Here is a 25,200-nt window from a genome sequence, read left to right as displayed (position 1 = left end):
AATCTTCTTCAAGTTGGCAGACATGTGAATGCTAAGTGCAGTAGTTCTCCAAAACAACCAGCAGAAGGAGCATTTTGATTGGTTAGGCGAACAGGGCCTGCAGGCAGGGTGTGCTATAAAAGGCTGCTGTGTACTTGCAGCTTATTGATTTTTTTTTTTTTTTTTGCCAAGGCATAAAATGGTTAATGTTCAGAGATTATCTCATGGTTCCAAATCACAAGACACGGCTTGACTAGTAGAAACACCTGCAATAAACCTGGCACCATGTATTGTTCTCTTACACATTCCATAATATTGTTCAGCTCTAACGCTGCTGTGCTTCAGGTGGTGCTGTTATTCAGACCTGTTTTATGTAACAAATAACCAGTGTAGCTTCTAACAAACATATGCATTAAAGGCGTGCAACAGTTGTATGTAAGAAATGAATGATTAGGCCGAGTTTGGTTATGAGGGAAAGTTGTGAGGAAAACACATGATACTGAGCAGCTCTGTCTTATACGAACCTTGCACCATATGTTTTTAACTCTAGCAGCTCCAGATCTTTCACAGGTGACCTTGGGAGTTTCACATTTAGTTCTAAAAGATATTTCTGCATTTTTATTTTGTCTAAAGCAACCTGTTAATTTTCATTTTTCTACTACTAGGGCTGGGAAAGATCAAAGCATATTTGCATATGGCTCACCTCCCACTGCTCCTTACCACATGTTTTTACATAATATACACCGATGATGACATTAGCATGTGCAAAGTGATTTGTGGCTGTAAAACACAGATATTGCTGCCAAAAATCGTGTTTAGCTGGCGTAAAGTGGGACTTTAGCAGTCATTAAAAATGCAGCATATGTGAAGAATGCTTTTCATCTGGAGTTCTGCACCCACTATCAAATTAGCACTTTGCTATCATTATTCCATTTAAATGTTATTGAAATTTATTCAAATGAAGAATAGAGCATGGAATTGGGCAGGATCTGGATACTAAGTGGGCGTAAACATTATAATGAGATGTAAGGATTTTGTCTTGCACTTAGGCAATTGCTGACCCTCTAAAAACTTTACACCTCCTCTTACAAGGTGCAAACCATTGTAGAAGCTAATAATTAAGAGCTCACCCATTCTGTATTGTCTAAGCACCTTTAAAATAAATGCAGATAATTCACTGTAAAGAACATATTAATTAAATTAGTGGGACAGGGAAAATCTTAAGCGTTTCGCACCGCAGTGATTCTTCATGAACACAACGCGGATATAAATGCTACACAATGACAACTGGACATGGAATTAAAATGCATATCAAAATACAGAGTATTACAATAAATAATAAAAACAGTACTTAGCCTTTTGAATGTTTCATACACTGCTGCAGACTCGCTTAGTTTAAAAAGAGAATATGTTCAATGAATCGGAACTTGAACTCAAAATAATTGTCTGGCCGCTAGGTGCAATTGTTTGCACTGCACCTATCCTTACATCAGCCCCTTTATTCTTTAATTTATACCTTATTCATTTTTATGTGACCAATACCAATGAGCTGAGTTTTTAAAAAAGGGTGAACTTTTTCATTGAAAATTTTGCATTTCACACAATATTCTGACTGTGGCATAATTTGATTGTATGTTCCCAGGTGATTTGCCAGATACCATGAACAAGACAGGATCCCCATACTCATGGCATATTGTATTCAGATGCAGATACATACACTATGTGAATGCCCAAGTACAATTACCTTGTAGAGGCTTGCAAGTACAGTATCTCTAATGCTGTGATCTAATTTCAGCTGTTACATCTTTCATTTTCTATTGTTAATTGTTCAATGTAAAAGTTAGTTCAACATGGCTCTTTACTGAAATATGCAAGTACACTGCAGTACAGTATGCAAGATGCTGAAAATGTCTCCCGCTCCCACTCCCCGCACCGCCCTTCAAAGCATTCTTAAAACAGTTTTGATGTGGAACTGACAAAGTGCAATTATGGTATAATAATAAATGATGACGGCGTATTACAAGGGTTTTCTACAAGGCTATGTAATACAATCCTGCCATTCAATAAAGAAGTTGCTTTACATGACTGCAATCAATCTTATCTGTGCACTTTGGTTTCAGAACTACTTTATGGGAATAGAAAAGTTACACTTTAAATTATAACTCCCCCAGCTTGCCTCAGCATAAACCAGTATCTATGCCTATGGAACATAACAACATTCAAGTTATTTGCATAATTGCAAAGGTAATTGTGGTTAATTTAGCAGAATTATTACAGCTTACTTTTCAAAACACTCAGACACCTCTATAAATTTTTTCTCACATGGTCATTCTCTCTGTCACCATCCGCAACAGGTACTAGGACCTGACTTGACCACACTAATAGAGTCCTAACTGTGAGAGTGAGGCTCAGGCATGGTTCTAATAATAGCTGCACAGGAAGTACTGTAAGTGTTCTGCCAGGATTAATTGGCTTTACATAGTCAAAGGGAATAGAATTCTTGTAAACCTCAGTAAAAAAAAGGGGACTTGTGATAATGTTATTATGCTAATGAGAGGTGGTTAAACGCCGGGGTTAAAAGCCTTGGTTATATCACCCATTTAAAGTAGTGCTAACAATTGCTTTAAAATCTGTTGTCACTGGTACCAATTTCGTTCTGTTGAAGATTGTTTGGTTCATTGCTTGTGTTGTATACTTCAATTTGTAAGATGCAGATATTTCAAAGCTATAGATTAAAAAAGGCTGCTGCCTCTTGGTGCCTAATTACTTCATATGTTGCAGTTTAAACCAACAGGTACCATCTATAGACTTCTACTTGAAATATTTTCATACCCACAATCTATGTAAAAAAAAAAGAAAACAAACAGAAGCGTTTTCCAAAAAACCAAATAGGTTCGAGGCTGCAGCCATTACCACCGCAGGACATACGATTTCTGTTTGAATTTCAATGTTTGTCATTTTTTTTTTGGTGGTATTTCCTGTCATTGTAATAATGCCTCTTGTAGACTTTTCCAATACAACTGCGGCTCCCACCCTTTTATCCTGAAATGCATGTTAACACACACACACACACACACACACACACACAAAGTGACCCTGACTCTATCCGTCAAGCCTACTGTGGTATCACATGTACGACTTGTGTGTGTGCATCTTGTATAACAATGCTTATTGAAAAGCCTCCAGCACCGAAAGAGTAAAAACTGGCTGGTGTGTGTATGCGCTGATCCCTGGTTCTCTTGGCTGTCTGCCAGCGTGTTGCCTTGTCTCCATCCCCTTCTTGCATAGAGTAGAATCCTTGAGCTATTGCAGTGGCAGCCAACTGCTCCATATTTGGCTTATATTACACATTCACACACACACACACACACACAGAGGAGAGAGAGAGAGAGAGAGAGAGAGAGAGAGAGAGAGAGAGAGAGAGAGAGAGAGAGAGAGAGAGAGACTCAGAGCGAGCTAGGCTAGCTTTGCTGCAGACATCATTCTATCGTGGAGGGGAGACAGACCAGTGTCACTGCAGGTAAACAGCTCTTGCAACAAGAAAGTCCATTACACCATAAGTAAGTCTGCTGTTTTGTTTAGATTGATGTATTTACTAGAATCATCTACCCTACGGCCACGCAGCCCAGACGTAAGAAAATGGGTCACTATTAGGAAGAACACCGTGGAGGACCCATGTCGTTTTTTTTTTCATATCTTATTTTAAAATGTTTATGTCCGACTTTTGGATTGACAGTACATGACGAAATCGTAGAGCTGTGTTTGCTTTGCATTGCCGGGTGTCTGTCGTTGTTGCAGAGGTGCGGTAGTTTAGAGGAAGCGCGGTCAAAGAGAGCGGGTGGTGTGTAGAATAGTAGGCGAGTATGAGTGCACTTAGCCGGAGGAGATAGGACAAGGTTTCTCCTGTTTGTAGTATTAGCGCTGTTCCGTCTACTCCAGTGGTTTTACGTCACATTACAGACGATACCTCCAACTGAAAACACGAAACAACGTTTAAATAGTAGTGTATTGTTTAACATGTATTGATTCGCAGTACTACACGACATTAAACTGGACTGTATATTTTCTTTAGCTTTTTTAGTTTTAGTTTTGTACCGCGGGCTACAAATGTTACAATCTCACTATCATTATGATGCATACCAATACCAATACTTGTCTACCAATGATGTCAGATAGCCCAGCGCTCAGGTTATGTACAGGCTATTTATATACTGCTTACAGTAAGGGCTGACTGAATGCATTAGGGAATACTTCAAAACAGATTTTAATTAAAACACAGTGATTGTAATTTCCTCGTTTTACTGCAAACCAGAGAAAAATAATGTCTGATAAAATGATGGTAATAATAATAATCATAATAATAATAATAATAATAATAATAATAATAATAATAATAATAATAATAATAAAACATACAGCCTATACCATTCATTTTGTAGTTGTTCCTTTTTTTTATATAATTGCTATGGCTACTTTCTTTAAAGGTATAATTTAAATCTCATGTTTTGCCTACTGTGCATTTTCAATTACTATCTTAATTTTGAACCAGGGCAGTCAACTTTTATATTTAAAGCTTTAATTGATAGATATATGCCTTATTTTGTATATTTACAAATGCATGGATTAGGTCTCATTATGCATCAGATTTCTAAGAACCATCTTAAACACAGAGCTGCCCTGTGTGTAAATGAGAGAGAGAGAGAGAGAGAGAGCGAGAGAGAGAGAGAGAGAGAGAGAGAGATATAGAGAGTTATAGTTTACTGTTCATGAATTGGAGGGAGAGCGAATTGAGACAGAAGACCATACTTGTTTCCCAGCCATTGGGCTGCAGCTGAGCTTGACAATGAGATATTTTCTTTCATTATCACAAGCAAACTCCATTTCCTTTGTCTTACGCTATCAGTGACTCTCTTCTGAATTGAAGAGGGTTTAAACTGATTGTTTTTGAGTGTGGAGAGTAGGATGATAGCAGGTTCCCTTCAGCTCTCTCTGCCAGTCTCTCTCTCTATCTCTCTCTGACTCTCTTTCTCTCTCGCGGCTCTCCCTGCATGTAGATTCCTATCAGCGGTTTAGACTTTCAGTGCACTTACTAGAGCTATGATCAATCAGGCAATTAGATCAGGCTGCTATGGCAACAGACAGTATTTATTCATCCATTCAGGTGTGTTTATCTTGTGAAAGGTCCACTGCTGATTGCTTGTGTACTCAAATTACACAGGTTCTGCATAGTAGTCTTTGCTTGCTCCCATATGTCACGCTCCTTTTACCATGTGATAACCATTTGGTTGACGGTTCTTTTGCAATTACTACTACTATCTACTACGTACTTCAATGCGTAGTGGAAAGATAATATTGTCAGGCAAAGCAGTGAAGCTTACTGCTGCTGGTTTGTACTTGGGGAAATTAGTCCTATTGAAAAATAAAATACACATTTATAATCTTTTCCACAAATGTATAATATTTCGTGCACAGCTGAGGTGAGGGGTTCCCCTGGCTCCCTTGGGTGGGGTGGGGTGGGGTGGGGTGGGGGGTGGGGTGAGATGAGGGGTTCCCCTGGCTCCCTTGGGTGGAGTGGGGGGTGGGGTGAGGTGAGGGGTTCCCCTGGCTCCCTTGGGTGGGGTGGGGTGGGGGGTAGGGTGAGGGGTTTCCCTGGCTCCCTTGGGTGGGGTGGGGTGGGGTGGGGTGGGGGGTGGGGTGAGGTGAGGGGTTCCCCTGGCTCCCTTGGGTGGGGTGGGGTGGGGTGGGGTGGGGGGTGGGGTGGGGTGAGGGGTTCCCCTGGCTCCCCTGGCTCTGTTTTTTTTATCCTTGGCTTTGGACTTTTGAGTTTCATCCCCGGCAGGGAAAATAGATTTTGCACGTACAATGTCTTTCTGCTGGAAAATGTAATTTATACAGATGATATTCGTACCCAAATACATTAATTCTGCATCTCGAGCAGCGCACTACCTCGCAGGTTCTCACCGTCTCTGTAGACTGTTTCTAGCTACCACATATGATATTTTCAAACATACAGACACCGGAACAAGCTAATACACTGACAACACTTTTTTTAAGGGGAGTCAGCCAATAAGTCAAACAGAACACACGGTTTTAAAATGTCAGTACGTTGACACTGCTCTTTTTTTCCAGTTCTTGAAATTGCTTGTAGAAACACAATCATTCCTGCTGAAAAACACTTCCTACAGGAGTACAGTAAGTTGTCACAGAGGTTATGGTGTAATTATTTAATTATAATTTTGGTTGATTAAAAGCGGACGTTGTTATTGCCTTTTAGGTATCAAGAATAAAAAAAAAAGTTTTAAATGACAATAACTGCATTTGCATGGTGGCAGATGTTGGCACAGGAGTAATGTATCGACATGATGTATCTTTACTGTAGGCTTGCCTACTGACAAATCGCACTCTGGTTACTTTAATAATTACACGGCAACATTCAAATTCGTTGGTATAGTCTTTATTTAAAAAAAAAAAAAAATGCATTTATTGAAACAAAAACAATTACAAAAATGCAAACGTTTTAGCTGCATATTAAGTTCATAGGGACTATTTTCTGTTGTGGAAGGTTACACCTCAAAATGTTAATACATCTTTAGAAACTATATACATTTCTCCTTTTTTTATAAAATGTCCATAAATCCATTTTATAAAAGCAATAAGGCACTTGAGGGCATGGGTTGTGCTGGATATTGTCACATCTTGGTTGGTTGCAGGCTGTGCCTAGTGCCTAACAAACCACCAAAAGAGATAATATCCAGCACAACCCATGCCATCTCGTGTCTTATTGATTATTTAGCACTGCAGTGGTGGAGCATACCACAACCTCAGGATACAAACTTGGGTCTTCCTAGTTGCCAAGCTGGATAATCATATCTGGCCTTAAAAGCACGGCCTGGTGGTTCTTCTGCAGGGACTAATACTCCTGCTTGGTAAACTAAGGAATGCATGATGTGGTGAGAGTGTGACTCTGTGCATAGATGCTGTGATAGTATGTCCACTTAGTAAAGAATTACAGTTTACCAGAGGACTTGCCCTTCCACAAATTTTTGTTTTTGTAACTTGGTTGATCAACACTTTGACTGCCTGTATTTAGATCAATTGAATGGATTAGACTACTGTAGCACTTGTCCTGAGGACGAATGACTGTTAACTACCTGTCTAGTAATGTTTTTAATTTCCAATGGCTAAATATGATGAACAGTATAAACAAATATCTACATTTTTTCGGTTCATCAAATGCTTTTTACGGGGGCGGGGGGTGGGGGGGGGGTGTGATCAGATACTTGTTTTCAACGTGGAAATCTTTGTGTTGTGAACTCTTGCTGTGTGTGGGGGCTAGGGGGGCTGCAGACAGAAGTTTGTGGTTTCTAGCATTTTTCATTTCTGTGCTTTCATCTTCCATTTTAAATATCAGTGTCACTTCCTTGAGTCACCCAAATGAAATATTTGCAAAGATTTTTTTTTTTGGTTTCCTTTGAAGTAATCAAGATTGAAAGTTTTTTTTTTTTTTTTTTTAAAGGGTGGATAAAATACATCCTTACCATTACTTTGCCAAGCAAGGACACATATATGTTATAATTGTGGCATTTGTATTTTGGTACATAGCCTGAATATAAATCTATTTAAATCAAGGGTTTTCATGCAGTGCAAAGAACACCACACCTAATTCCAGTGTTCAATAAAAAAAATAAAACAGAGTGATTAGAAAGTAGAAAATCTACTGGCAGCAGTTTATTTGGGGTTCCCTATTACCAGTACAAATTCAACTTTAACATCAGGGCTGAATAAAGAGAAACCGGTGCTTTAAATTATGCAATGGGACAGCTAGGGAAACCCCTTGGTACTATAAATGACTGATGACTTTCTGGGCAAGACAATAGCCCTCCTGAAAAAAAAAAGAAATATATTGCTTTTAATAAAACTTGTGAATATTGTTTTGAAAGTACATAAGAAGAATGTAAGGTATATTCATGGCCAATTCCAAAACTGTTATGAAGTCAAAACCACCATAAATATTGCAATTTAACACTACTATATTGCTACTGCCTGTGTAGTTAGGAAAAGAGCTGGGAGTAGCAGGCTGTAATTATTCAATCAAGACCCAGCCACATTCTGCACATGGATTTGGCAGGGATGAGAATTAACCCCATCCCTGCCATAATTCAATTCAAAGTAATACATTTATAATAAAATACTATATACACGCAGCAGGGCTATGCCGTGCCACATACCTCCCCTCACATGCGCAGCACGAATGGCCGCCAACAGCCACCTCCCCTGTTAAATAAAGCCCCTCCCCTTTGAACCCAAGTCCTTTCTCCAGAAGTCCCCTTGGTTCCTGTGGGTGGGCTGGAAAGGGGGTCAATCCGGGCTTCAGCGGTGGTGGTCTGGGTTGTGGTCCCCTCGGGGCTGTCCCAACACTGGCAGCGGCGCTGGGCCCTGAAAGTATACAAATTGTTCAGCTTTGAACATTTCCAGTGTGTCAGTACAGTATGTAAACAGTTTATATAAATATGCTTAATTTGAGGTTTGTTTAGGCTTTATGACAAAAAAGGAATAACAATATGTTGCCAGATTATCCAGAGAATGGTATCCTTTTGAAGAAACTCCTTTATTTATTAAAGATGAAGCATGTTCTGATTTGTAAAGCTATTTATGAAGTCTATGTAATGCAATGCAAAATAGCCTCAGAGCTCAATTTGTGTTACTGGCCTAAAACAATTCCTATACACTATTATAACGACTACATACAGTTGTGAAGATTGTCAAAACACATGTGGCAGTGGGTAGGAATGGGCAGTTCTGGAGTATGAGAAATCATACTTTTAGATTCACAGCAATCTTGGCCTTTTCTACAAAGTTCTCTGAAAACGGATTTCGAACCCAGACAAAATCCTGCAATTAATTTGCCTCACTTTCGAGAAATTATGTGGAAAGCTGGGACAAATGCTCCACTATCACATATTTAACTTCCAGGACCGACATTCCAAAATTCATAATGACAGAAGACAGTGTCGGGAACATAGTTACATCGTCTTGCTTCACACAGCTACTCCAAAGCAAAAGTTTTGGGGAAAAGCTCTGTACTCTTTCCTGTGCGATGAAAATGTTACAGTTCTTAACTTACAAAGTAAGGTTAAGTTCATTGCGCTTGTCAAATCAATGTCAGCCAAATAGCCAGTAAAACTTGAAAGCTCTGGTCGAGTAAGTGTCAGTGAAATGGGGAGTGAGAGTTCATCACAAACTTACGACACTGAGTGCGCAGACTCTTGCCAAAACATTACCCTGTGACAGCCATCAAACCTCTGTATGAAGCAGAAGTTGCTTGTGCAAACATCCCACCTCTTCACATAGCAATGAGAAAAGTCATGAGTTCAGTGGTCGAGCTTTTATGATGTTAACTATTTTTAATGCACCTGTTAATACATCCGACAGTTCTTTTGACATTGCAGTGAATGCTACAATGACGGCGTACACACCATGGTGCAGTAGCCTTATGCGAGCTGCAAGTCCACTTTTGCGTTCACTCATGGCTTTTGCCCCATTCGTACAAATACCGACACAACAATTCCACTCTATGTTTTTATCTGTCATGTACACATCTAAAATTTTGAACAGCTCCTCAGAAGTAGTTCTCGTTGGGGTAAAGCCATCTTTATTTTCAGATGAGCTGATGTATCAAACATAAACCATTATTTGGGCTGCATTGGCGATGTCAGTACGGGCTTTGCCTCACTGCTTCAATGAGCTGCTCCTCAATATCTTCTGCCATATCAGCAATTCTGCGGCTAACCATCTCAACTCAATTCTGAGACTTAACTGATCCCATATACTATCAATGCCATTTCAATCGCTTCTGGCAGCACAAGATCTTCACCAATCGTATGAGGTTTTCATTTCAATCGTTGCTGGCAGCACAAGATCTTCACCAATCATATGAGGTTTTCCACTTCTTGCTATTTGGTGTGAGACAGCGTATAGTGCTTCAAGTGCTTTGGCAGGTGTAGTGCTGCTTTCTTCGATTAACCTTCTTGTCCTTTGAGTTGAAACAGCTTTCGTTCAAAAAAACCTTGTGGCTTATCTTTGAGGGCAGGATGTTTGGTCTCCAGATGGCGTTACTTTTAGTTTGTTTGCTTTCATGCTATCATTGGCAAGAACATCCGCACAAACACCACATTGTGGTTGCTGATGCTCGTCAGAACCAATGCATGTAAATCCCAAGTCCAAGTAAGGTTTGGTAGGGTTGGTAGTTCCTTTTTCTTTTTTGCCCGACTTTACCTGCTCCTTCATCTGGATCAATATCCTCAACTTTACGTTTAAAAAAAAATGCTCCATTCTTTCCTGTTTGCTGTCTAACGTTAACACAACCGATCGCTAGCGAGAACAAATAACATCTGACTCATGTTCACATCTCAACACTAGCGACGTTGGAATGTTGTTCAATAAAGCTTTGGTACAGTTTTACAATCGCCAAGAAGTCAGAAACCAATATTTACCAGTCAGGTCTTGCGCCCCCTGATAACCTTGTCACACCCCCCTAGGGGTGCACCAGAGCCATATGAAAATAGCATGCAACTTAGCTGCAGCTAGGAGCAGGTAAATGGTTGTTCTGAGAAATACCTTGCTAGTTTTATACGGTTTAAAATTGTTACATTCCTTTCAGAAAACATGCCCATGCCACTTCTAAATTGGAGCTGTAGTAGCTGTAGGTAAATTCACAATAACCACCTGAAACTGATGGCTGGATACCAGTTCCCTTGTGTTATGTTGCCTGTTTGAAAGCTGTGTCCTAGTCTCACTTAAATGACCAGTTTTGAAACCTGGTGTCATGCTCTTGTAAATAGCATGGTTAAAGGGAAATTTGGGTACTGTAATAGCATATCATCACATTGTTATACCAGACTTGATCTGGTTTACACCCTATCATTTATAGTGCAATGTGTACCATGGACAAACAAAATTACATGTTTTTCTTTTGTTGTTCTGTTTCTTCAAAGTACATTCCAGTATATCTTATGTATATATTTTTATTCCCTGTGGGGGTGCACATCCTTGACAACAGTGATATTGTGAAAAAGTGCCTACGTATGTGTCACGCTAATAATTATCTTATGAAGCAATCATGATGAAACGTGATGTGGACATTGGCCAGAGTTTGTTGGGTTGATATATCTTCAACTTTGCCTGGACGCACCCGAGTGAAGAATGTTTTCAGTTTTATTCCCCAGCTGTTTTCTTATCCATGATGTGTGAATAAAAATTATATTGCAGCCCAACGTGACATAATATCTGGCCTGAAATTACTGTGCAGCAACTGCAGTTACTGTATTACATGTTATTTCTGAGGATGCGGTTTCTATTCTAACAGGACAGGGTAATACAGGACATAGTAACTAAATATAATGTAAAGCAGGTAAAACAGAAATACACACATTAACCTGCGGTGTAAAAAGAATCAGCAGGTGTAAAAGTGTTAATACTTGGCCTGTGTGAACAACTGTATTCTTTCTTTTTAAGAACATTATGAAGCATGAAGTGCTGTAAGAATGTGTGGTGTGCTTTTTTGTGTTGGCTGCTGCTGGGCAGAGCGTAATTATAAAGGAGAAGTGGTCTGAACAAGCATGCAGAGACATGTCTCTTACTAGATATTTTCATACTGAAGTACTGTAATAGGCTGTTCAACTGAGACAGGAAGTGAGTCATTTACTACAACTCGCCACACTTACGCACGTTCTCACACACCCTTATGCATCATGGAAATCCATACTGAATGTTTTATAGTAAACAGAAAACGAAATCAATAGACTCCGTCAGACCACCAAAGTTTAATGCAGTGCTTGCTCTTAAAATAAAATCCATTCTGGAAACAAGTACGTTTTGCTGCATTTTATCTGTGTTTTTTTTTTTGGGACAGAAAAGAAAATATTTTAGTGATGGACAGTTTAAATATGAAACCATACTGTAGAGCCCTTTGTAATACTCCCAAAAGACTTCATGGTCAGATACATATTTAAAAAAAATAATTAAAAAACAGTGATGCAGTTATCTGTAGCACCTGCAAAAACATCCAGTGGTTTTGGTGAAAGATAAGAATGGATATTGTGGCTTTTCTGGAGAGTTTACCCTTATACAAGTTTCCCATAGTAAAAGCACAGCAAGTGTAATAAAGCATAGTGAAAGCATGTGAAAGAAAATATAAGAATTGGGAGGTGATGCTTACAGTCCAATCAAAAAACAAAAATATTGAACAGCTTGAAACATATTTGTGCTTTTTAATTTGCATTTTGGAACTGAAGAAATGTTGGAAATGTACCTTGCCTCAGGGCAATTGTATGTTTTAATGTTCCTAGAGGTTTAGCTGTTACTTATTCGCCAAGTAAACTATGCCATACATTTATTAACGGCTCTCTGTGTAAAAAAGAAAAACGTTGTGCACTGTCGTCCCACTATCTGTGCTAAATTTGTTACTGCAGTTTTGTTTGCTTGCGGTGACTGAATCACTTCCCTATGCATTCACACACACACACACACAAACACACACACACACACACACACACACAAACGCACATAATAATGTTTCAGTTTAAATGTATTAATGCATCCAGTGTCTCTTCAAAAGGGCAACTCTAGCATTGGTTTTCTGTTTTTTTGATTGTGAAGCCTAAATTCAAGGCACGCACCCAATATACAAAAATATGACATCACTGTGTGAAGCAAGCCTAATACCTTCTTATAGCTTGGTTCAAGGAAATGTTATTGTTAAATTAAACTTCAAACACATCCCCAAACAAAGTGAGAAATGTAAAACTAATATAGGTTTGATTCTTTGTTTGTAAATCAAATAATACAGAAGACTAAATTAGGCCTGAAAAGGGCCAGACTTTTTGGCTGCTGGACTATGAGCTATTGCTATGAAGAGAGGGAGTTCTGGGTAGGGAAGGGAAAAGAACTAGGTCTTAGACAGCTGATCGGAATTTATTTTCTTGTAGGTCAGAGTTCCATGGTGTCCATATTTATTTATTACATCTTTATGCAGTGCCCACCTAAAAGCCCCTCTCATCATCGTTTAGTTGGACTTTTCCATACTAATATTTTGAAACCTCTCTGTAGATCTGCCCCTCATCCATGTTCATATGCAGGTATTAAAATCCCTCAATGCTCTGTGTTAAACTGACTGTCCCTTTCAGAGCAAGTAACTGACCCACAGATTCAGTAAAGCAGAGTGGAGGAGTTTAACTGTCTTATAACGAAAGCATGCGGGGCTATAGTTAACAAATGTACTATAATTAGGGCTTCTGATTTTCAGTGTTTTCCGTGAACTTTTCTACTCTCCTTTAAAAATTCAATTGATACCTGTTAAGCCTTTTGTGTACCTCAGTTGGGGGTTTACCTAAAGACCCTGCATGTCCTAATTGTCAATGCAGGGTAACGGAGACCCACCTGAAAAGGGCATATGTGGCAGAAACGCAAGTCACGCACCTGGCCAACACGGCAGGCCTCTTGACTGTGTATATGGACGGCAAACTACAGTCGTGCCCCTCCCTGAACCGGTGGCTTTGGAGCTGTGTCTAGTTTCAGGCACTCTGCTCCAGGTATCAGGCTTCCAAAAGCAAGCCCTTGGCCGGAGCCTGGCAAGCCTCGTGGTAGCTCGCAGGCAGCTTTGGCTGTCCCAAGTGAGGGTCCTGGACGAGGACAAGGCAGCATTGCTGGATGTGCCGATATCCCCCGGCTATACCTTTGGGCCGGCCATGGAGGAGATATTGCAGCGCTCCCACCGAGAACGCGAGGCATCTCGGTAGATAGCCTCAATGCTCCCTTCCCGTGCTCTGGTTCGGGAGAGAGTGAGATGCTGGTACCCTCCCACGACACACACGGTGACTCGGACGGTCCCGATCCCCACAGCTCTGCATAATGACTTGAGGCACCGCCTTCAGGCTTCCGCGGCAACTAATAGCTGGGCTTACCCAAAGTGAGCTCCATGAAGTGACTGTTTGTTCCCTCGGGAGGTGGGACCGAGGACGTCACTACCCGGAGGGGCCTATCGGCAGCTCTGACATAAAATGCTCAGTAAATACCTGACCTATTGGTTGGTGGTCGTCTTCTCTTTCAGGGAACCAGGGTTACATCCGTAACCTAACGTTATAGGCTGCAGAGTTCAAATTAAATTACAGCCCCTTGTCAGAGCCAGGTCAGTCGTAGTACTTGGATGGGATACCTCCACAGCAAACCAGATTCTGTAAGAAGTATGCTAGTACAATGACCATTGATATAGTACTGTTGTGCCACAATAATATCTGTGTGAATCGATTCATACTATTATGAAACATGTATGAACATGTTTTGTACCATTCTACCAATGACCTGTACTGTAGTAGCTGCCTTTGTGGGAGTGTTGCCCCTAACTGAACCAATAAGTGCCTCTTCATTGCTATTAAAGATATGTAGGTTGTCTTGGCTCTTCCTGCTTAAACAGAGAAGGGTTACCAGTGTGTATATACTATAAGGCAGATGTGATTGTTCTTGTTAGGTTTATGATGTTTTCATGGGATTTGTTGTTCAGCATGGTTTTCCCAAGTACAGTGTACATGTCTCGCCTAAAAGTGGGGAACTTCCAGGATCGCCCACACTGCAGAATTGTATTACCAGTACAAATTGTAATTCATATCTTTCATGCTTTTGACTGATGTCTTAAAACCAATGCTAGTTTTTATTATTGGATTTTCTTTGTATGTAATGAAGACTGGTAAGCTTGATAAATGTTTCTTCTTAGTTCAACATTATTTTATGTTTCGAAAATACATAGAAATTAAAAACTTATAGGTACCTAAAGGTTAAAATAGTTTTTGTCATTCTCGCAAGTCCTTATTGTTTTGCTGTTGATCTTTATTTTCCAGACTTAATCTTCACACTCACTCAGGTAAAACCATGTTTCCTGCTGTACTTCTATCGACAGTACATTCTCATATACAGTATTCACATGTCATTGACCAAATAATGCAATGTCATGCGCTGTACTGACAGTTGTTTGTCTTGTGACATGCACATTTGTATTGTTAATTTGGAAAAGATGAGGTGAATATCAGGGCTCCACACAAATGGCTCCTAGGTGTAATAAATAAATTGGTCGCCAACCTGCTAAGACATTAAAGTGATACTATAACAGTAACTTAATGTTTGTGCTCACTTGTTTGTTGCCTCATTCTGCTGAATGGTGCATCTATGCAGCTGATGACTGCATGTTTATATTTTAAGTGTTGTGTATAGAATTGGTTGCTACATCTTTAACAGTGTACAGTTTTAATGAAATACACCACAGCAAGCCCACTGTCATATATTCTACATATTTCCAAACCATTCTTTTTCATTAGCACAATCTGAGAGCTAAATCTAGTGAATGGTGGAGTTTCTACTGCACTCGTGTAAGCTGCCATACATTTAGTTTTTTATGCCCTAAATGTTTTTTTTTTTCACTTCCTAATTACAGTCACAAGTATTTCTATGCGTTCTGCTTTCACAGTTCTTAAAATGGTAAGTTTGAGAAATAAACTCTTGTTTTCCTTGCAATAGCTGACCCTGCTTTAGTACAAAACTCATGCTACATTCCTGTTTTTCATTATGGTAACATCTTAAATGACCACGTCTGTTTCTTTGGCTGAAGAGATATCAGCTCATCATCTAGCTAGGTGCGGTGCAATTAAATCATCCTTGATGGTAAACAGCAACCAAATCTGATATATCCGGGATTAGATCTGGCTGCTAAAGAAGATGCAACAGACAATAAAGACCTGTTAGTGTTGACTCAAAACTTTATCTAGGCACCCTACAACTTGACTGGTTTTTTGTAGTTCAAAAAGAAACCTTTTTTCTGTATAATACGGTAACATTTTCACTGCACATGTGTAACAACACACACAAACCAGAAGTGTATTTCCTTTTTTTTTTAATTTCTATTGCTGTTCATTTTAAGCTACCTTTTTACACAGCAGTACTTATACACATTTGTCTGCATGAAACTGGGGTTACCATATTCTGATGGTATTCCTACAGCACCACCAGGGATTTGTATTGGATTCAATTGTTACAGCCCTCCTCGCACTTCAGTTTAAAACATGTGAAATGCAGGTTTTTACTTTTTTTTTTTTTACATATCAACGTTATAATGCATTCATAAATATTGATGCATGTTTTTAAAGGGAGGGACGGCATTTTCTGTGTTACAGGCGCCAATGGCGCCTAACTACCCAAAATAAAACAGTTGTCAAAATACCATTTTAGTCGCCCTGGTGAATATATCACTTAATTTTATTTTTGTACCTACTGCATTAGTAAAAAAGAATATTTTAAATTTCTCAAAATACTATGCAATGGGTGTCTTCTGTGCAAAACTAAACATTCTTTATTTATGATTGAAAAAGTCATCAAGTGACAGGACATGACAGCAAAGGGATATAAGCCTGTAGACGGGACCATGCAAAATGAAGTCCAACTTAGAGTGCAGTTTGAAAGAAAATTGGTGAGTTCTCTATTTACAGTGTTCAAAAATTACAAAAGAAAAAGTCTTTTCACACAAATAGGAGGTGGTGCAGTCTTCAAATTGGGTTTTTGTGGTTTCAAAGGGACCCGGTATCTGGTCACAGATGGGTTCCCTCCAATAATGTCCGTCTCCTGCTCACAGGTTGTGATTGTGGTGTCTATGACTCTGAAGATAAAACAGAATTACAAACGCTGTAATTTATTATTTTCCTCTGGCTCCCCTGGCTGTCTCAGTCCTCCTCCTACAGTTCCCCAAGCACAGCAACCTTCCAAGCCAGCACAGTCCCCTTATATGCTTCCAGTTTCCACATCCCCAATCACTAGTTGACAAGTGTATCACCTTAATCCGTGTATTGGAGAAGAGAAGGTTGGAAGCATCTATGTGACTGATCTGATCAAGGTGGCCACTGTAAACGGGCCAAAGACACTGGTCTGTTCTATCTTAATAAAGGAAGGAAGTTAATTACTTAAGTGCCTCTGCCTGTCGAGAGGCCAAACTTCACTAATAAATGTTCTTCATCCTGTCACAATCCCATATCCTTTTGTCTACAAAACAAGAATCTTTACAGTATATAGGGGTCATTCCATCTTAATTGAGACAGTGAGTTGCTGATCACTGCTGGCTTTGATTCTGTATACCGTATAACCTATTAAGAGGATTTCCCAGACTGCAGATGAAAAAAAGGTTCTCAACTGCTAACTTTCTTCGAGAGACTGAATTGTGTACAGTTTCCCACCTGGACTAGTGTATGTAATAGCACCCAAAGTGGCCCAGAATCAATTACATTTTTCTAAAGGTCAATGGGCTAATACCTCATTCCAGTCTGTGACAGATGCAAGCAAGCTACTGATACCATAATTGTATGTAATGCAATGGCCCCATGTATCAGACACAATTGATCCCTCCCCTTTTTAATGTTAGTCCTGCCCAGTTTCTTCAGCTATGTAAACAACGACAAATCTGTGGTGTTGGCAGTGGTGAGAGAAAGCAGTATTAACACATATTTCTGAACGTCACTGTTTCCTCATTCAGAACACGAAACATTTTTATATTTCACAAGATGTTTTGCGCAAAGGTGTTAGTATAAAGTTCAGCTTCAAATTAGGAACACCTTCCTGAAATAAACATTTGAGGTAGTCAACGTTATTCATTTCAGATTATCACTCTCTCTGAAATTGTTTTTAATGGAAACCCCTGGACAATGTATTGATAAATGGTGTATGTGAAAAACCTTATTAGTAGGCATTCTGATTATAAATACTTTTTTTTTTTTTAAATGGTTTAAGCTGAATAAAGGAGGTGACTACTGTACAAATCCAAAAATGCATCAGGATCTTCTGCACTTGGCTTCACGTTGTATGTGCTAAACTGTACAGCTGTAAGGGCATTGGAGTGAGACATTATGACTTCTCACTTTTGGGCAGCATGGTGACAACATCGATCAATAGCCTCCCACTGTGCTTAAACTGTTCTTAAAGTCTCAATAGACTATCTTCTCTACTGTGAGAACCTAAGCCGATAAGTACAATGCTATGTCGCAGGGTTCATCAGCTGATATTGTGGTTGGGGTGAGAATACAGAGTATTACACCAAGAGTTTCACACAATCTGTGAAGAACATTTCTAAAATAGTACACTCCAATCAAGCTGGTTGCAGGAGGCTTGGACCCAGACCTCAGTTGCAGGAAAGTAGGAGTCATCATTGAACCAAAGAATGAATAGAAGGCCAAATTTAATTTCATAGTTTCTTTCAGTAAAGGTGTAGCAATGGAGGCAGTGGTCAGGTGTTGGAATATAAGTGGATTTGTTAAAGATAACTAGACGCTGTGATAAGGATGTTAGTCAGAAATGGTGTAGTCTTTCTGAGGAGAATGGAGTGCAGCTCTTGTTCTTGTAAAGCTGGATTTGCCAAGAAAACAGCAATGAGAAAGTTTGACTCGAAGATCATAATGTGCTTGAATACAGTATATCTTTGGATGGGTTGGTGTAGTTGTCAACATCTGTTTGATAAAGGGAGGACAAAAAAAATTGGCATATGCTACACTTTTTGTTGACTGTAAGCAAATGGCATTCTTGACTTATTCTATATACAAATGACATCTCTTTTACAAGTCTGTTTTAGCAAACATGTATTTTCATTTTAAATCATGTCTTGTGCTACATTAGGTTAAAGAATTATGCCTGCAAGTCATGCTTTTAGCCTGTCTAGCACTTCCTGGGTCATATCCCTCAGAGGGGAAATTGTCCTTGGAAACTATGTTGTGTTTTTGAATGGAGAATCCACCCACTTATCACATATGTAATCAAACTGTTGTTTAAGTAGCCCTCTCGTCTACGCCTCCTTGTCGTTTCTTTGTTTGGTCCTCCTCCTCCCCTGCCTCCACCTTGCAGCGCTCCTTGTCTAGGGGGAAGATGGCCAGGAGTGTCAAATGCAATAAAGAATTGTTCATTTTAAATCTTTTCTGGATGTCTCCTTTCTGAACAGTAATTTTACAGTGAACATGCTTTTTTTTTTTATAAACAAAAATATTGTGTTTTTATGTTATAAAACCAGTCATGCTTTGCCAGTGTACAACTTATTATCAAAATGATACCATGACGTAAAGTTAAAAGCCTAAGCATATTGTTTAAAATCAATACTTCAATGTACGCAGTGCTCACACAGATCATGTTTTACGCCTCACGCAGACACTTCAGTGCCACTGAATGCAGAGCCGCTTCCTGCTTCATTGGGTCACGGACGATAATTATGATTATCGATAATACGTTTTCAACATGGTAAAATTATCGTGATTATCGATATTATCGATTGTTCCAACCCTGTTGTCCAGTGAAACAGTCCTGCGACATCATAGAAAGTAAATAGTTTTTGATTAATTTCATGTTCAGGCAAGAAAAGCTTAATTCCTCTGACGCTACTGTGACAGGCACAGTCAAAAAAAGACGCAAGGCAATACTGATGTTAGGACAACCCAGCAAATTTCCCATGTAGATGTAGTCGAGCATTGCAAGAGGCGAGGACGATACATTGGCTGGAAATGCATTTATTTTAAATGTTAACTTGTGAAATTCGGGGGGCGTAAACCAGGGCTTCGCTATTTCTTAATTTCACCTGCCTATCATCATTGACTCCCTATTTAAGCACAGTCACAGCTTGGCTCTTTGTCTTGCATTTTGCTTTTTTGCCTGTATAGAGAGAAAGAGATAGAATATTAAATAGATTATCGTGAATGAAACCTTGCCTGTCTGACATCCCTGATTCCAGTTTCTACTGCTGAACTTTTGACTACCAGACCCGGCTTTGACCCCCTTTTTTGTACAACTTCCTGATTTGGCTTTGACCTAGTTCCAGCACAACTACCCGATTGATTATCGAACTAAGACCGGACCTGACACTGAACATGGATTTACATACCTCATCTTCTTCCGAACTCGAGGATTCACAGAACATTCCGATACCTTCAGCGCCATCTTTGTTGCAGCCCCTGACCCAGAGCTTTCCCAGTCACGTCGTTCCAAAAGGAAACGCCAACAGGATCCCTTCCCTGCTCAGCTTTTTTTTAAGGACTGGCCCCTCGCCAGACTATTAAAAACATTGTTTGATAAGGAAATCCAAATTCCACCTGGAAGTGATCGGACCGCATTATTTTTACTTCTGTGCGACTCCGTTTCAGCAAGACCCATTTTTTCCACTCACCGCCCCACCCCTGCTCGCTCAATAGCAGCTTCCACTGCACACATCACCACTCCAGAGCCGCCTGCAAGTATAGCAGAAACCCAGCAACTACCTGCAGCTGAAGACACTATGGCAGAGCTGCATCAGAAAATTATGCACGACATGAAGCAGTTTATGCAGCCGTTTACAAACGCTTTGTCTGCAATCAACTCTCGTCTAGATGGCATAGACAATCATTCCACCACCGTTGCAGTTCCGCCTTCCGCCTCTCATGTGCCAATCTCGGCCCCCACCTCCACCGCATCTTCCGTTTCAGCGGCTCCCTTGCTCAAGCAGCTTCGACCCTGCCCCCGGTCCCATCATCCATCAGCATTCCAGAGTACAACTTAGCTACAGCATCCACTTCAGGCTCCCAATCAGCAGTAGCCATCAGACGTCATGCCCTCTCCCCATTGATCTGCAGACAAATAATTGAAGGTAAAGATATCAACTTGGTTACCATTCTCATCTGAATTCATTGATCATAGAGTAGTTAATTGCAGAGTTTTATCAGTCACGCTGAAATCCTGTGACCCCCGGTTGCTCAAAAATCTGTCCCTTGGCGAGTTTGTTTTCGCATTTTCCATTTTTCGAGATGTCCTATGTGCTGCATAGCCCCATCGCTGCCAAGAGATGGACCAATATATGTTTTATGTTGTAGAACTATCGGTGGGATATGGGGGCACCATGTTATACGACTACCATAAACCATTCTCTGCAAAAGCAGCCACTATACTGGCTAATGACAATCATATCGTTGGCTGGTCTGCCCCAGACATAAATCTATTCAACCGCATTTTCAGTGGGGTCAGGGTAAACGCGTGCAGGATATGAGCATCCACCACACACTCATCTGTCTTGTGCCCAAAAGTGGCAATGGCAGCCCCATCCACATCAACCGCTAACCCACCACCCCCACCCCCGCAGATTCAGCAACTGCATCTCAGCTCCAATTCCTCCCCCCTACAGATTTGTAACCAAAGACAAATATGGCCATCCCATCAACTTTACTGGAACCAGGCAAGTTTGCAACAATTTCAACATTTCAGTGTGTTCCACCCCTTTCTGCAGGTTCCTGCATGCTTGCAGTTTTTGCGGGGGCGCGCATTCCAAGACCATCTGCCCAGCCAAATGACAATCAGCACTTATTTCAGTCTCCACCCCCATCAACATCCCAGCCCTAGCCAATGCACTCCAACACCATCCAGATAGGCAATTTGTGGCTTATCTAATTGACGGCCTGCAGTTCGGTTTCTCCACCAGCCTTTCTAATCTCCCCTCTGTCCCATTCATATCTTCGTTCTGCTTCCTCTGAGCCCCGAATCACAGTCTTTAATCCAAGCCAAGGTGGACAAAGGATTCATGGCCGGCCCCTTCCCAGCTCCACCATTCCCCATCTTCAGGTTTAGCCCCATCGGAATAGCGACACGCAATATATCGGGACAAAATCGCCTAATCATTGATCTTTCCGCCCCAAGAGGCAGTTCCACTTCCAGTCTCAACTTTCCCATGATCAATTCTCCCTGCATTACATTACGGTTAAATATTTAATTACATTAAATATTCGACATCTTGTCTGAAGCCCTCTGCTGGATTCTTCTCAACACGTATCAAGTTCTTTTCCTTCTCCATCTCCTAGATGACTTTCTCCTTGTATCCCCCACCTCGGACCCGCTCAAGCAATGTCTAATTTGCAATCCCTGTTTTCTTCACTAAGTGTCCCACTCTCTGAAGATAAAACCATCGGCCCAGCAACCCAACTAGAATTCCACTGAATCACCTTGGACACTGTCAAATTCGAAGCCAGCCTCCTGTTCCGTCCTCTGAGGGTCGACCCCGGTCGCTAACTGGGACCCAGTCGCGAGGCCGAGCCTATAACGACTGTCCGAGAAGTCAGAGGACTGTCTTTTCAGGGGCCCGGAGGCCATTAGAGCTAGCCTCGACTCCATAGGATAGGCTCTCTCGGTTGGAGTCTGGCCCGTCCTTTTCTCTCTCTCTGTCCCCTGCTCTAGAGGCCGAGCCTTGAATCCCAAGTTGCAAAGCACTCCCTCTCGCAGCACTGGTTTCCGCCTCGTGAATTTGTTTCTAGGTTAATTCAAACATACAGCCCTACGTGTGTGAGACACTTATACATGTATTCCCCTTAAGTTTGCAGCATTGACGGCAAGCAAACTTTGTTTGTAGTGTGTAGAAATTAGTTAATTTTTAAATGTCTTACCATTTTTAGCTTAAATCATGGGCTACATGATTATGAGGCATATACTGACATAAACTTGCGCACGGCTTTAAACCCATACTTGCCGTTTTTTTCTGTTTATGGCTTGTGGCGGATAGATAAAAAGAATGGTAAAATGGCTAATAAGTCATTCATTCTGGTGCAGACTTGAGGTGAATATAATTGTTTTTTATATAGTAACTTAGCCACGACAACAGGGGGCCCCATGCAATTGCATGGGTTGGATGTGCCTAAAACTGCTACTGTTTCAACCAGTAACATGCATTGACCCAGAAGATTCTGAGGTGAAATGACCAAGGAGGTCACTGCGCAGCACGAAACAGTGTTGTGAAACAATAAAAAATACTTCTTGTTTGTAATCCTGACACGCTTTAGTGTTATGATCTTTAGTTTTTTTGTAATCCTGTTTTATTTTTTCACAACACTGTTTTGCGCTGCGGTTTAGTCCCGTATTTCTCAATTACTGTGAAATCTTTTGGTGGACTTTATTGTTTCGGACAGTACGAGGCCCCCAGCCTTGCTCAGCACCGAGCCAGTACCAGAAACCTTGCGAGGCCAGAGTTTCACGGTTCCGGCTCAGCTCGGCAAAATGACAAGTGTGAAACTAGCCGTACCATGAGGGCTTCACTCGGCTCGGATTTGCAAGTATGAAAGGGCTATAATACAGCATTTGTCGAGCCCCTATAGTTAACCAATAAAGACAGTAAAAGTGGTTTGTGTTCCTTTTGAGATTTTGATCAACAGGAAGTTCAGAGAACAGTGTGAAGTAGTGTATGGGTTTCCCAATTATGTACAGTGCTGTGCTATTAAGGCCTGGTTATCTCTAAAGCTGCTTTTACTTTTATCTGACATTTGGCAAATCTACACACAACTCTTGGCAAAAATGGGCCCATTGTTCTCATTATTCTTATTACAGTATATATAATATTACAATGTGCAATTGTATCATGGAGGAAGGCTATACTGTATATCGCCATTGCAAAACAACAACTCAGAATTGAACTTTGTCTATCCTGTTTCCTGTACCATATTTCAAATTGAGAGGAAAAATAAAGAATTCCTTTAAAATGGTGACCATCATGAAAAACAAACAAGGCTCCTTTTAATTCTAATTGCGAGCCTCGTTTGACATGAAGCTGATGGAGCATAGTCAGGTGCCTTGTGAAGGAACTGAGTTGTTATATACAGTTGTTTATAGTTTATGGATTTAAAAAAAATGTGTATTACCGGTAGTTGTAAACTAAGTAGAGTTTACAAGTTAAAGCCTAGTTGTAAGAACAATGTCACAGCTTATATACTGTACTGAGGCTGATTTAAACGTTCATCTTGCAAGTCCAGAAGGTAGAGTATTTTTGGTTATTCCCTTTTACATTCAGTATGACATCAGCAATCTGGTAGCCATTACTAAATACCAGTAGGGTTCAAATAGGTTAAATAATAAGACAAAAATGTGTAATGCATATTGCTGTACTAAGTAGTTTTTCCTTGTAACAGACACATTCTGGGTATTAAATATGAATGTTGGATCTGAGAGTGTGAAATGTAAAATAAATAAGTTATTAAAAATCAAATTTGTAATTTCATCTTACATTTCCCACTATTTATTTGAAATACATTGTAAATGTAATTAAATCCTGCATACCTTGGTAAGAGCCATCTTTGTATTCTGCCATTAAATGCACCGTCTGAGCTGGTTGCAAGGCAGCAACTGAGGCGTTAGGAGAACAGACTGAGAATAACCTTGTGTTAGCTGCATCGACAGCAAAAATAAAAAACTACTTTTTTTTACTATAAATAAGTCTGTTTACTTCCTGAATGGCCTTGCTTAAAAAAGCAAAACACTCCACTTGTTATTGATGCTAAACATTTTATTCACATTAATGGAGTTGAAACTAGAAGCATATATTTTTATTTAATTCATATTTAGTTTTTACTATACAGCTATGGCCAAACGTTTTGCATCACCCTATAGAATGAACATGTTTTGCTTCATAAAATCAAATTAAACCTGCCGAATACTGTTATGTTAACATATTGAATTACATACTGCTTTCTAGTTTTCCATATACTTAACCAAAAACTGGCAAAAAATTTAAAATGTGACATTTTGAAATCTAACATGAAATACTGTACTACTATTATGGCTTCTGGTAGACTTTTGCGATATCATTTTGTAGTTTCTTTGATTACATGATGTTAAATAAAATATTTAACTTCTGTTCATATATATATACACTGCTGTGCAAAAGTCTTAGACATGTTCCATTTTTCTACTCTGATGCAGCATCAACAATTTACTCAAAGCCTCCATCAGTGTTTTCTATTATTATAACAACCTTGACTTGCATAAAGAAGGAAACACATTGAGTGAAATAGCTCGCATCACTTGATTTTCAAGGTGTGGTATCCAAAGCATAACAGGTATAGAGAAACATAGTACAGAGAAACATAATCTGTAATTGACAAACCCACTACTGGAAGACCCAAAAAGCTGTCTAACAAGGATGAGCAATACTTGAAGATAATATCCTTAAGGAATAAAAAAAAGACAAGCGTTGAATTGACAACAGAACTGGCAGAAGGCACAGGTGTCGTTGTCCATCAAATCAACAGTACGAAGGTCACTCTTGAAATCAGGACTTAAAGGATGTGTTGCAGTAAGAATACCTCTGTTAAGAAAGGGGAACACGACTAAAAGACTAAAATATGCACAAGAACACAGAAATTGGACTATGGAACA

At 40.0% G+C, this 25,200-nt stretch overlaps 1 protein-coding gene across 3 annotated transcripts in view; it reads left to right on the top strand.

The window, feature by feature from the left end:
- The first annotated feature begins 3,404 nt into the window (after positions 1–3,404).
- The window catches only part of LOC117435409 (ataxin-1-like), a 170,463-nt gene continuing 148,667 nt past the window's right edge, over positions 3,405–25,200 (top strand). For 2 of the 3 annotated variants that reach the window (XR_009315288.1, XM_034058531.3), the window contains exon 1: positions 3,405–3,539. The gene's annotated coding sequence lies outside the window, so the exon portion shown is untranslated. The remainder of the gene's footprint in view (positions 3,540–25,200) is intronic. The other variant, XM_034058532.3, reaches the window with a different exon arrangement.

The sequence above is a fragment of the Acipenser ruthenus genome, chromosome 3 (assembly GCF_902713425.1).
Source record: "Acipenser ruthenus chromosome 3, fAciRut3.2 maternal haplotype, whole genome shotgun sequence".
Classification (NCBI taxonomy): domain Eukaryota; kingdom Metazoa; phylum Chordata; class Actinopteri; order Acipenseriformes; family Acipenseridae; genus Acipenser; species Acipenser ruthenus.
The sequence above is the reverse complement of the archived record's forward strand: the minus strand, read 5'-3'. Positions and strand labels throughout refer to the sequence as shown.